Source organism: Dromaius novaehollandiae, unplaced genomic scaffold (genome assembly GCF_036370855.1).
Source record: "Dromaius novaehollandiae isolate bDroNov1 unplaced genomic scaffold, bDroNov1.hap1 HAP1_SCAFFOLD_103, whole genome shotgun sequence".
NCBI lineage: Eukaryota > Metazoa > Chordata > Aves > Casuariiformes > Dromaiidae > Dromaius > Dromaius novaehollandiae.
In genome coordinates, this window is record NW_026991455.1 from 12921 (window position 1) to 26616 (window position 13696).

A 13696-nucleotide genomic window follows, 5' to 3' on the forward strand; every position below is an offset into this window, starting at 1 on the left:
GTGCAGCAGGTCCGAGCAGGAGTCAGTGTTTTACCCCAAGCAGCTCCATCTAGCCCACCCCTTAGCTCTGGCCCTAAAACACCCCAGCCTAGACCACCCTTTCCTCCTGCCCTAAAACACCCCAAGCTAGCCCACCCTTAGCTCCAGCAGGGAGCCCAGAGCCACCAGAAGCCCCCCTACGTCTGCAGCGCCCAGCACTGCAGCTCCCACCCCACACTGATTGTCCCTGACTCCCCTCCGCGCCCCCCGCCCCGGAGGGCTGCAGGGCCCCCAGTGCTGCCCATCCCTCCCGCTCCCCAAGTCCTTCCTTGGCACAGTGGGGACACGAGGATGAGGCACTTGGCCCCTGCCCGCTCCTCTTACGCAGACAGGACGTGGCAGCACGTTGGGGAGCAACGGTGTGCTGTCCCCCAGGTATCCCCGCGGGGCTCTCGTTCTGGGGGCCTTCGTTGCCCAGCTGCTCATCGTGAGGGACTGCAATGACACATGGTCCATGGCCTTCAGCAAAGGGGGAGGGTGGCTCCCTCCAAGCAGGCCACTGCTCCCACTCCCAGGCCCACTCCAGCCACAGCTCAGCAGTACAACCCACATGCCACAAGCGCTTGTGCAGAGCGAGGTCTTTCTGGCCATGACGGTGCCAGGGTGAGCTTCTTTCCCCAGCCACTTTTTGTGCTCTTACACCCCCGGCAGTCCCATCCTCTCCCATACCACGGCACTACGGCTCCATCCTCCCTGGGCACAACCCGGGGAGTCCTGCTCTGGTGCTGCACTTTGACCGGCACCTTCAGCTCAAGCCCTGCTGCTTGGAGATCCTCAAGCAGGACTCTCCTCTGACCTGGCCCCCAAGCTGCCTGAGGGCCAGTGCTGTGTGCCACCAAGGCACACTGAGACTGGCAGGTGCTATGGGGACAAGGAGGGAGAAAGAAGGATACACAAGAGCCTTTTCCCCTACAGCACAGGGAACGCGCATGTCCAGGGGCCGTTGCTGCTGCATGCCCAAAACCTTCTGTGTTTGCCGTCGTCTGTCATGGGGAACTTGAGTGGATGCCTGCAGGAAACCCAGCAAGCCAGCATCAGTGGTGGCAGTGCTGAGGGATTCCCACAGCCCAAACTAGGCTGGCACTCACTGAGGCAGAGATTACCTGCTCCGGGAAGGAGCCACCCAGCTTCCTCCAGTGGGGAGCAGGGCTCAACCTGAGGCTGGGGCGCTGCCTGTGCTGATCGCGTGTGGTTCCTGCAAGATGCAAAGGGGCTGCCATCACTCCGGCTGCCACAGCTGGCATCTCCCAGCAAGGGTTGTCCTTCCGGGAGGAGTGCTGCTGTGCTTCAGACTCCAAAATGGGCCCATGTCCCCAAGGACCATGCCGGGGTCGGACCCTACCTCCTGTGCCAGGCACCTGGAGGCTTCTGGCTGGGAGGCTCTTACTCAGCCGCACACGTGTGGCCTTTGCTTTTCCTCCTCTGGGATGCTGCAAGATGGACACCCCGGCCTTCAGCTGGCCCACACACAGCTGCCAGGAGTCCAGCAGCATAGTCCCCAGGAGAGTGAGAAAATGGGTGAGGATGCCCTGCGGGGAGAGGGGACGGAGCACAGCTGAGCTCTCCATGCTGAGCCAGGAGCACCCAGCATGGGGCAGCTCTTGTCACCACACACAGCAGCTGAGGGACTGCTTTGGTCCCTGCCTGCTGCCACTCGCCAGGGCCCAGCAGGGTTGGGGAGGGCTGATCCCCATCCATCTTGCCACAAGCACCCTGTCCTGGCCCCGGCGCCTCTCCTGCCTCCCGTCCCACGGCCCCCCCCCCCCCCGGCACCTCCTACCAGACGCTGCTGTGGCACCTTCCTCTGAACCCAGCCTCGTCTCCCCATGGCTGGGGCCAAGAGAGTGCTGGGAAACCTGCGCATGCTCCTGCAGGAAAACCAGGAGCCCTCGTGCTGCCCCAAGCAGTGCACGGGAACTGAGCCTGAGGCCCCGGCACAGTCACATTGCCAGGGCAAGAACTGCTCCACTGTGATGCAAGCAGGGTCACGCCAAGCCCAGAAGCTGTGGGGCACCCGGCAAGAGTGGACAGGGGCTCCCAGCACTGGCCCAGCCTTGAAACCATCCCAGCTCACTGACTTTCTGCTAGCACTTTCACTGTTCTGGCTGTGCTACCGAGAAAATACTCCTATCGCCCCCCCCCCCCCCCCACTCCCTGCCCCGTCCTGAGGAGCTGGGAAAGGAAAGAGGGAAACAGCCGAGATCACAGAATCACAGAATCCTTGAGGTTGGAAGGGATGTCTGGAGATCTTCTAGTCCAACTGCCCTGCTTCAGCAGGGTCACCGAGAGCGCGTTGCCCAGGACGCTGTCCAGATGGCTTCTGAATATCTCCAAAGGATGGAGACGCCACAACCTCTCTGGGCAACCTCTTTGAGTGCTCAGTCACCCTTTCAATAAAGAAGTTTTTTCCTGATGTTCAGGCAGAACTTCCTATGTTTCCATTTGTGCCCTTTGCCTCTCATCACTGGGCACTGCTGAGAAGAGTCTGGCCTCATCCTCTTCGCAGCCTCCCTTCAGATAGTTCAATGCCTTGATGATTTCCCCCTTCAGTCTTCCCTCCTCCAGGCTGAACAGCCTCAGCTCACTCAGCCTTTCCTCCTATGGGAGATGGTCCAGGCCCTTAAACATCTTAGCAGCCCTTCGCTGCACTCATTCCAGTAGCTCCATAGCTCTCTTCTACGGGGAAGGCCAGAACTGGACACAACGCTCCAGCTGTGGCCTCACCAGGGCTGAGTAGAGGGCGAGGATCACCTCCCTCATCCTACTGACAATGCTTTTTCTAAAGCAGCCCAGGATACCATTGGCCTTCTTGGACACAAGGGCACACTGGTGCCTCATGGTCAACTTGTTGTCTACCAGGACTTCCAGGTCCTCCTCTGCAGAGCTTCTTTCCAGCAGCTCAGCCCCGACCCTGCCCTGCTACATGGGGGTTATTCCTTCCTAGGTGCTCAACTCTCCGCTTCCTGTTACTGATCTTCATGAGGTTCCTCCCTGCCCGTCTCTCCAGCCTATTGAGGTCCCTCTGAACAGCAGCACAGCCCTCTGCTGTATCAGCCACTCCTCCTCGTTTTGCATCATCGGCAAACTTGCAGAGGGTGCACTCTGTCCCTTCAGCTCCGTCACTGATGAAGAAGCTGGACAAGATTGGAGCCACTCTTGACCCCTGGGCTACACAGCTAGCTACAGGCCTCTAACTAGACTTTGCGCCACTGATCACAGAGCCCTCTGAGCTCTGTCATTCAGCCAGTTGTCAATCCATAGCACTCTCCACTCATCAGGGTTACACTTACTGAGCCTGCCTCTGAGGATGTTATGGGAGACAGTGTCAAAAGCCTTCCTGAAGTCAACGGAGACAACAGCCACTGCTCTCCCCTCAGCTACCCAGCGAGTTATTCCACTCGAGAAGACCCTCAGGCCGCTTAAGCCATTTTTTGAATCCCTCTTTAGGAATCCATGTTGACTACTCCTGATCACCTTCTTGTCCTTCATATGCTTGGAAATGGTGTTCAGCATGAGCTGCTCCATCACCTTTCCAGGCATGGAAGTGAGGCTGACTGGCCTTGAGTTCCCTGGGTCCTCCTTCTTGCCCTTTTGCAAGACTGGAGTAACAGCTGCTTTCTTCCCTTCTTCAGGCACCTTTCCCGCTCACCATGACCTTTTCAAGATGATTGAGAGTAGCCTAAGCAAAGATCTCTCCGCCAGCTCCCTCAGCACTCTTGGGTGCGTCCCGTCGGAGCCCATGGACTTGTGGATGTCAAGTTTGCTTAAGTGATTCCTACCCTGATCCTCCTTGACCAAGGGAAAGTCTTCCTTTCTCCAGGCTTTCTCCCAGCTCTCTAGAGCCTGTCCTTCCTGAGATGGAGGCTCACGGGAGATCTTGCTCACCTCCAGGTCCCTCCATGGCACTTTTGGGTCCCCCAACCCCCAGGATATCCTGGCCACTGCTGCTGGGACAGATCTGCTGGGGGGGAGCTGCAGCACATCAGCCCCCTTCCAGCCTGGCTCTAGTGCCTCACATGAACCAGAGCCTCACACAAAGCCCCAGGCATGGAGTGCCACCCTTCCCCCCCCCCCCCCCACACCCAACAAGAGCCTGGCACAGAAGCAGCCGGAGGGGAGCAGGGCACAAAGGCAGAGGGCAGCGCAGGACCAGAGGTGGTTGCTGAGCTTGGCTGAAGGGTGACCCCCTGACCCCTGCCCTCCTGCCTGCAGCCGCCCCATCCCCTCCTTCTGCCTGGTGGACCCTGCCTGCCCCAGGGGTGCCCCAGGCTGGCCTCGCACCACCTTCCCTCCTGGGGCGTTGAATTGCAGTGTTTCTGCTTGGGTCTGGACTAGTTCCAGTTTCCAACAACTGGCAGCAGAAAGGCCGCAAAGGCTGGAAGGTGCTGCAGAGGTCTAGGGGGCAGCAGTGGCATTGCTGAGGGAGATCAAAGGTCTTCAGTTACCCCCCCACACACACACGGTGGTGATTAGATGGGAGACCCCTTGCTTGCACAGTGGCTCCTGTGCAAGCTGTGCGCTGAGTGTCTTTCCCTAGAAGGACCTGAGAGATACCTTATGCAGCTTCCAATTTCTTTTCGAAGGCTGCTGTCCAGGGAGCGTTCTGCATTGCTGTCAGAAGAGGGCACTAAGATGAAAGAAGCAACCTGTTTCCAAAGGCCTGAAGGCACGTGAAGAGCAAAGGGCCGAGTTTCAAGCACTGCCTAAAACTGAAGGGCCTTTTGGGGCACCCCAGGAATCTCTGAGTCCTTTTGGTGCCTGCAAGACCACTGGTTCCCAGCCCCACGGTGGAGCAGGCATGGAAGTGAGGCTGACTGGCCTTGAGTTCCCTGGGTCCTCCTTCTTGCCCTTTTGCAAGACTGGAGTGACAGCTGCTTTCTTCCCTTCTTCAGGCACCTTTCCTGCTCACCATGACCTTTTCAAGATGACTGAGAGTAGCCTAAGCAAAGATATCTCCGCCAGCTCAGTGTCAGTGTGATGGGCCTGCGCTGTATCAAATCCAGACCTCAGGTCAGTGCACAGAGCTGAACGCTGGGTACAGGGGAAGGTTACAAACCCCAAAGAAGGGTTCGCAGCCTGCTGCTTAGGCTTCAGGGCTTACAACTTATTATTTAAGGATTTAGCCCTTTTCCTTTATCAGTAAGTCCTAAGCCCTGAACCCTAAGTGACAAACTGCAAGTCTTGGAACCCAAATGGTTGCCGAGGCTTTAAGATTTACGGATAAGGTTGGATTTTAAATTCTGCGTCCTGATCTCTAAATGAACAAACTGTAAACCCTGACTGATAAAGACTGAGCCCCACAAAAGAAAGTAATAAACTGTAATTCCTGGGTGGGATACCCTCAACAACAAACAAAATAATAAACCTTAAGTGAAAAATCCCAAACCCTCAGCTTTAAGCAAGAAACAGCAAAGCACGCATGAGCATGAAAACAGTAAAGAGAAGCCAAGGAGTTTTGCCTACAGCTTAGGAAGTTTCCCCTTCATTTAGAAGTACAGCAGAACAGGAAGACACGCACCAGAGTCACGGTACAGTTGCTGTTGATAGGCTTGGTTTTAGCCACCATTCAAATGGTAGCATGTGCAAGAATCACACCACGGGTTTGCACTAAGCTGCACTTCCACTGAACCTACCTGGAACACTGCAAGCACTAATTCATCTCCGGGTCAGACAATTAATATTTTTGGTCTTTTCAGCTCCATGGGCAAACATCCATAGCCAGTGACACTAGTAACCACCTAGGGGACAGCCACCTTCCACCTCTCAACCCTGATCACATACGACGCAGCCCAGGACTTAGCTGTGTCCATGCTGCAAGTCAGAGCTCATCCTCCATGGCCAGCTACAGATCTCCCAGCTGTGACAAGGCTCCTTTGACTGCCCAGCTACGCTTCAGCACCTGCAAAGAGGTCAGAGCAGTTCCTGAGAGGCCAGGCAACTGCACAGCCCTTACAGAACTACTCCCTAGTCCAAGGCCCGTAATTGTTCCTACAGTTATGACTGACCTTCTATGCTGCTTCAGTCACCCTCTCTGGCTCCATTTCATCAGAAAGATGTCAGAGCAGCTCTCATGGACAGTCAGGCTCGCTCAGGCACCCAGCCACCTCCAGCCTTCGGTAGATGGTCCTCTCCTCAGGCAAACTCTGCCTCTGACGGACACTCTCTGAAAGCACTGTCCAGCCAAGGCAGGATAGAAACTAAGGCCTCCAAAAGCTCCATACTCCAGAGAGATGGAGCTGATGGGAAACCGACTCGTGCTACTGGTACTGTAGGTTATGCTTTCGCTGTGTACTATGGTGCTGTTGCTTGTACACATGTAACCCCATTTCTCTGCTATAGCAAAGTTACTTTTGTAGCTGGCTCCTGAAAGAAACCATAACTTGTGAAAGCACAAAATCCCAGGTAAGACAGTTGCGTACTTAAGACATCAGTTGTGAAGGACCTTTACTCTCAAAGCACAAACAATACTGGAACCCCTAGGCTTCAAAGAAAGAAGCCACCTGGAAGGTGTATGGCCCAGCATTAATAATACTAGAAGCAGAAATTGTTTGGAGGGGGCCAGAGCAGCAAAGAGCAAGGAGTTCCAAGGAAAGAAATGAGCCAGAAGCTCTGTAGATGATTGCACTTGCTAAGATAAACTCCAAGCATTCTTCATCAACAAGCGACAGTGGGGAGGAGAGTGGGGGTGTTGACAGCACAGCATAGCCCCTTGGGAAGCACTAGATCAACAACATGGGTTGAGCTGGAGATGTAGGGAAGACACCAGTTTGCATCAAGGCAGACCTGACAGAAAAGTGGGCTCGATGCTGGCGTTGTGACCATGACTCAAGCTGCACCACGTGGCAGCCCTGTCTGCACACAGGCGGACAAGATGCGGTAACTGCAGACTGCACTGACGAGAAGTAGTCGACAACAGCAGCAGCTCCAGACCGCCCTACCGCAGGCGCCTGTCCTAACACCCGAGTACTTGGAGCCTCTGCTGCTCTCTGCCTCCACGACACCTTCCCCAGGAGCCTCTTTGCTGCCTGCTACATACCCCACAGCATCTCTGGCCCATTAGTGCTTCCCCCACTGCACAGCCACAGCCCTGTGCCTCTGCAGGCAGAGTCACTGCAGCGGTGTCTGATGTGACCCGAACCAGGCAGACCGATGGCACCCTCTGGGTGCTGCTGATCATTCTCTCTGCTGAGCACCAACCGCCTCTTGGCACCTGCCACACTAGACAAAACACACAGAAATGACAGACCTTCAGCTGGACACAGGGACAGGGAGCAGAACAGAAGAAAAGAGGGGTAGAGAGCTTGGCAGAGGGATGGAGAAAGAAAGAGAAGGATAGAAACCTGGCCCCAGGTTCAGGGTGCTGGACTAGAAGGACTAGAAAGAGAGGGCTAGAAGGCCAGACAGATGGATGGGGGGCTGCACAGAGGACTGGGGAGCAGAAGAGAGCAAAAGAGGGAAGGGGAGGTGGGCAGAAGAATAAAGAGGGGCAAGGAGGGAAGGGGAGGCAGGCAGAGGGACAGGGAGCAAAAGAGAAGGGAAGAGAATCAAACAGAAGAGGAGGAACTGGAAAAGAGGGACAGGGAGCCGGTCAGAGCAATGGAAAGAGAATGAAAATGATGACTAGCTGGCCAGAAAGGTAGAGAGAGAAAAAGAGGGAGGGGAATTCAGACAGAGAGATGGGACAGAACAGGGGAAAAGAGGGATAGGGAGGCAAATAGATGGATGAGGAGCTGAACAGAGGGATGGAACTAGACAGAGAGGGCTGGGGAGGCGGACAGAGGGCCAGGAAGGCAAAGAGAAGTACAGAGAGACAGATGAGAGTGGCAGACAGATGGGGAGCTGGACAGAAGGACCAGAAGGATGGCGGGCAGGTAGCGGGATAGGGAGAGGAAGAGGATGCTGAAAAGCTGGATAGAGTGATAGGGAGCCAGTTAGAGGGACACAGATATTGACAGAGGGATGGAAAGAGTACAAGAGGGATGGGGAGCTGGCAGAGGAATGAGTAGCTAAACAAAGGGATCGGCACTGGACAGAGCCATGGGGAAAGAAAGAGAAGGATGGAGTGCTGGACAGAGGGATAGGGAGTGGAACCGGATGGATCTGGACAGCCCGGAACAGCCCTTGCCACGCTCCAGCCCCACTCGCCTGCCAAGCACGCAGAGGTCTCTGCACACTGCTGTGCCCAAAGTCCGCTTCTGGGCCTGCTTACCTGTTTCCCTACAGCTCCGGGGTATCTGCGTCTGCAAGAGCCAGCGTGCATGCACAGGCCCAGACTGGGGAGGAACCTTGTGTTCAGTCATGGTATTTTACTACTCCTTGTGCATTAGCCCCTTTCAGATGCTTAACCCCAAATGCCCTCAGCCCTTAACAACTTCAGTACCCATGGCACCTGGTTTCTCTATGCTCTCAAATCTTCCTTGCTCTTTCCTGTCTTGTTTGAAAACCCTCCCAGACCCCTTCTGTACTTACATGCTTCCTCAGAACAGGATCACTGAAAGCAACGAAATGGGCTGAGCTGCTCCTCTTTGAGTTGCTGGCCCTCAGAACAGCAGCCTGCAAATGAATCAAACCACCAAAGTCACTGGCAGACTCTCCTTTTGGAGCTTTTTCTCCCCACCAAAGCTTTAAGGATGGTTCCCTAACCTGGGCAAATGCAGATCCTCCCTTAAGCACTGTAGCAGTTTTTATTCTGGGGTCCCAAGTCACTGTTATGACATTAAGCAGCAAAGCAAAGCAAAGCAAAGCAAAGACAGGTGGGGTCACAGCTTATCCATCTAGCCACAAAAATTCCTGTTTTAGGCCTCATTGGTTATTCCAGGTAAATAGACCAAAACAGAGCTCCAAACAGGCAGGTGAGGCCTCACACAGACCTCATGGCCCTGCTAGCAACAGCAGTGCCATAGCGACCGGGCTATCAGCCGCTATTCCCCCCCTCCTTTGCTGGTCCCTGCATTGCGGCTTATTACTCACAAGTCCAGTAAGGACGCTGCCAACCTTCCTACGGCCGAAGGCTCCTCATCAGGACCAGGCAGAGAACCTTTCTGCTGGCATTTGGATTCTCCTGGCCACTCTCGACATGTGATAACTTACAGAGGTCTGAGGGCGGTGGTGGTCTGTAGTTCTTCACGGCAGCATATAGTCGTTCCCCGAGGTTCTGAATGTCTAGGATTAACACAGTTTATAAATACAAAAATACTGCCACTATAGGGTGTAAAGGCAAGCTAACATTTCTGCAACCAAAGAAAACCTCTTTGTGTCTGACAGAATGAGCCGTACGCACCAGTGCCTATAGCTCAAGGCTAGCAACCCCTCCCAGGCAAGGTTCTTCTGGCAGACTGCGTATCTGAACTCCTCCGTCTTGCCTAAGAATCTCCGTTGGGACGTAACAACTTTTCCAGCCAGCACTTGTTGATGGAGGCATAGTAAAATCCATCACCCTACAAAAGTATAGAGCAAAGCAAAAAAAAAAAAAAAAAAAAAAAAAAATCAAAGCTCTGCAGAAAATTGTAAGAATCCGAAGTTGTTTATAAGCACAAAAGTGGATCTAATATGCACACAAGCAAGGTAAATGAGAATACACAAGCCACAAATACCGCTTCCCCCAACCCCTGTTTTGGAAGCCATGCACAAGACACGCACAAGAAGATCCACTGCTTGTAACACTTGCACAGTAAATCCCCCCCCCCCCGCCCCGGCTCTTTAAGATTAGCACCCATTGTGCCATTTGGATAGATGATACTCTGCTGTCTATTTGTTGCCCTGACGTTACTACTTTAGGGGGGACTGAGCAGATTGAATTACCTCTGTGCTATCAAAGATGAAAGTCTCCAAGATGGTTACAACCTAGATTGCTGCTAAACAGTCTTTCTCACAGCTGGAGAATTTTTGTTCTGGCCCCAAAGGATGATACTGCTGGCACCCACTTTCCCTTACCAACATTTTCTAACAGTGCTGCTCCCATGGAGTCAGCAGGTGAAAAGCATTGCTGAAAAAGGCTTGCCTTGTCCTGGGAATTTGAGGGCAGGAAGTGTCACAGCCACTTACTCCCAGTTAGTGAAAGCAGCGTCACGTTCCTTGTTCCAGCTCTGTTCCTGACTTCCTTCCGGTAATTTCCACCATGGTCTGCTGCTACTGGCAAAGCCATGTTAACACTGCTGGAGGAAATTACATCCTCCTAAAATTGCTCTAAGTTGGAACTGATGAGAAGGAGCCTTAATTCCACAAGGCTTTAAGCTTTCTTCTATCTTCTGTCTTCCTGTTTCCGCAAATACCATTGCCAGGTAACTACCTGGCGGTTGCACTAATTGAGCCTTCCTGAAGTTGGTCTCTTAATTTTGCACTTCAGACACTTCTCTCTCTCATTCTCACTTGCACACAGAGGCTGTTCTCACTACCACACAGAGGACCAGAGGTGCTGAGTGACCATGCATGGCTAAGCAAATGGTGCAAGAAAGAGGAATTCCAAATCACTAGGAACTACAGAAACATTTAAAACAGAAGGAACCTATAGAGGAGGCATGGCCTTCCTCATAAGCAACATGCAATCAGTCTGCTGACATTTACAATTGCAAAAAAAGAAAAGATACAAGAGAGTTGAACCTAAGAATTACAGAAAAGCCAACAAGTGTGAAAAAGGGCCTAGTTTGGGGTGATGCATACTGTAGAAGTAAAGATCTAAAATCTTTGTATTCCTAAGTAAAGCCTAAGGTAGCATTCGTCAAAGCACAAGAACAGCTCCACATTCTTGCAAGAGTATCTACTACAACGGGTCCCAGCTTCAAAAAGGGAGTTAAATTTCATTATTTTAGGTAAAGAGAAACTAATGGGGCAGCTATAAAAATAAAAATATTTTCAAGTTGCAGGGAGAACATTTAAAGACATTGCGTCGGAGATCATACATTATTACCGATTAGGAAAGGCTAAGAAGAGATCCAAAATAATTATGCTGATGGGGGGGGATTAAGGTAGCCCTCAAAAAGTGGAAGTTATGCTCAGAGGCAGAAAACAGAAGTGGCCACAAACTTTCACTTTAAAGCACAATACCTCAGGCCTGAAAAGAAAAATAGTTTGAGGAAAACAATTTGCAGACAGCATGAGAACTGATGAGTATTTTCTCAGCCATGTGAGGAACTGGAAGACTATCAAAGAATTTGTAAGGCCAGTTGATGGTCAAAACATAAAGAGGGTACTGAAAGTGGATTTTTTTGCACCCATTTTACTTCAGGCAAACTTGAGAAAGTTCCTGAGGGGGGATGCTCTCCCACCACCATCTGGTGCCAGTTACAAGCAGTCTGCATTCCTGTACTTCACACTCTGAAAGGGAGGATGTCAAGACTTTGAGATAACACCTGCTTGGGCACCAGGACCCTGAGAAACAGCCTCCTCTCACTGCTGGGGCAGTGTTAATTATGGTGGTCTGGACTATCTCCTTCTCATCAGGACCTTGAGAGAGAACACCTGCTTTCACAGCTGGGGGGTGTTAATCATTGCAGACTGCAATTTACTCCTTCTTACCCCAGCTATGGGATCTCTCCTTGGGACCACCACTGAAAGAGTAAAGTGGTCATTTGCAAACTCCTTTCTTCAGTGCTGAAGAGTGCTCAAGGCAGCTAGCCTGCCACTGGGGGTGTTTGCACACACACCCCCCCCCCCGCACACCCCATGACTGTGGGTGCAGTCATCATAACAGTGATGGAGGAGAGTTGAACCCTGCAGTAGCCAAAAGCTAGGGACTGGGACTGTGTGAAGAGAACTGCAGTTGGCCTAGTGACTCCACCTTCCCCTGAAGGGTAGAAATAGGTTGACCCCGAAGGCCCTCTTTGGCTCTTTGTGGGTGACAGGGAGCCTGCCAACTTGCAGATCCCCTTGGGACAGGGATGCTCTCCCACAGTTACTTCCCTGGGATTGAGTGTACATTGGCTGCTGAGGCAAAGTGTGGGTAAGATCAGTTAGAATTGTTTTGCCTAGTTCCTTTGTTTGGGTAGTTACAGTTAGTATAAATTAGCTAGCTTTGTCTGTTTACTAAGTAGCTACTGTTAGCATAACTTTTAGTGTAATTAGAAAATCAATATTCTAGTTGAGCTAAGTTTCTGTTAATAAGAACTGTTGCTTTGTACCGTTGTAACTTGTGCAGTAAATTTTGATCTTTGAAACAAGCTGTGCAGTAAATCTCCTCCCCTCCCTCACACCACAAGAAACCCACACAGTCCAGAACTGTAAGGTATTGGTTGTTCTGCAACAGCATGCAAAGGCAAGATTGGCGTGCCTTGAGACATTGCCATGAGACACTGTTGTTAGGGGAGCCATTTTAACAGGGTGGCACTGCTGTTGGTAGGCTGTGAGTAGGCCTGGTATAAGTTTTGGGAGGGGAGGAAGCTGAGAGGGGCACTTGTTCTGGGGCAGCAGTAGACATGCAAAGGTAAGACTGGCATGCCTAGAGCTCTTCTCTGCGATCCCTGGTTGGTGGGTGAGCCTTTTTAGCAGGGTAGCACTTGTTAGGGAAATTTCCTACTCTACTCTAGTTTTGGAGAAAAAGAACATGCAAGGTCATGGGCCCTACAAGTAGAACATCTTACATGACCTTGCCTTAACCATGCTTTTTGTAGAAAGTTGAGGAACTGCAAAGAAACCAGTTTAATCCAGCCAGCAGTACAAAAGTGGCTCAAAGGTAGCACCAGAAGAGGTGCAAAATCAGCTAATGAATAATTACAAGATGCACCATCTAAGGCTGGTGTGAAACTATCTCGTACTATAACATAGCAAGGGAATTGGTAGAACTAAGAATCCTAGATAGTTCTGGCTGGTTATGTAAGCTAAAGTATTGAATATAGAACAATTTACTATCTCTTTAAAAGTTGTAACAAAAATATTGCTCAGGGTCCTTCTTGTGCTTCCAGCCAAGAGGCACCTTATAGCTGGCAATAGAACTTAAAAAACTTAGAAATCCGACTCCTGCTGCTCATTACCGGTGCCTGTGAATGAACAAAAGAAAAGAGAGAATTTTAGCAGTTTGGGGACCCAGATATGGGACCCAGGGGGCTTCCAATCTGGTGAGTGCCAGAACCACATTCAACACAGCTGGCCCAGGGTGATTTCACCTGACAGTCGTTGTGGTGTCCATACTCACTAGGGAGCTACTAAAACCGGGTCAGCACAAGTCATGGCGGGGCTCAGTAAGGAAGGTAAAATGAGGTTCATTGCTAGCAGAAATTCTGGAAATTCTGAAGAACTGGGAGAAAACTGAAGGTTCCTCGGGTCTCAGTAAGGGTGGAGCAATTACCGTCTGTCAGGAAGAATGGCCACTACAGACTCGAGAAGGGGATGCCCTCTGAGCTATGGCCTCAGGATGGTTCATCTGGAGGATCAGAAACCTCAGCAAATGGACTACTGGTATATCTGGGATAATTGAGTATTGAAACATCCTGGGCATTTGCAGATTCAAGTAAGGTAAGACATATGCTTGCGCAACAAATGCTGGGAGACTCGAGTGACGACTTTGCTGCTGCTTGCCCTTACTCTGCTTCAGCACCTGAATCTGCTTCTGCTCAAACTTCTATCTTATACCCATCACTTCCCTTGTGAAACTAATCTGTTGCTTTTCAAGCTCCTGTGATTGGGACTGTGATGCCTAACCTGGCTGCAAGGGCACCAGTGGCAC

At 51.8% G+C, this 13696-nt stretch overlaps 1 long non-coding RNA gene across 1 annotated transcript; it reads right to left on the reverse strand.

Annotated features, from left to right (window-relative positions):
- Positions 1-8469: 8469 nt before the first annotated feature.
- On the reverse strand, positions 8470-9345 carry LOC135326620 (uncharacterized). The gene is made up of 3 exons (XR_010386921.1): positions 9320-9345; positions 9010-9201; positions 8470-8592 (listed from the first exon to the last, which is right to left on the reverse strand). It is a non-coding gene; the product is annotated as an uncharacterized LOC135326620 (long non-coding RNA).
- Between the last annotated feature and the right edge of the window lie 4351 nt (positions 9346-13696).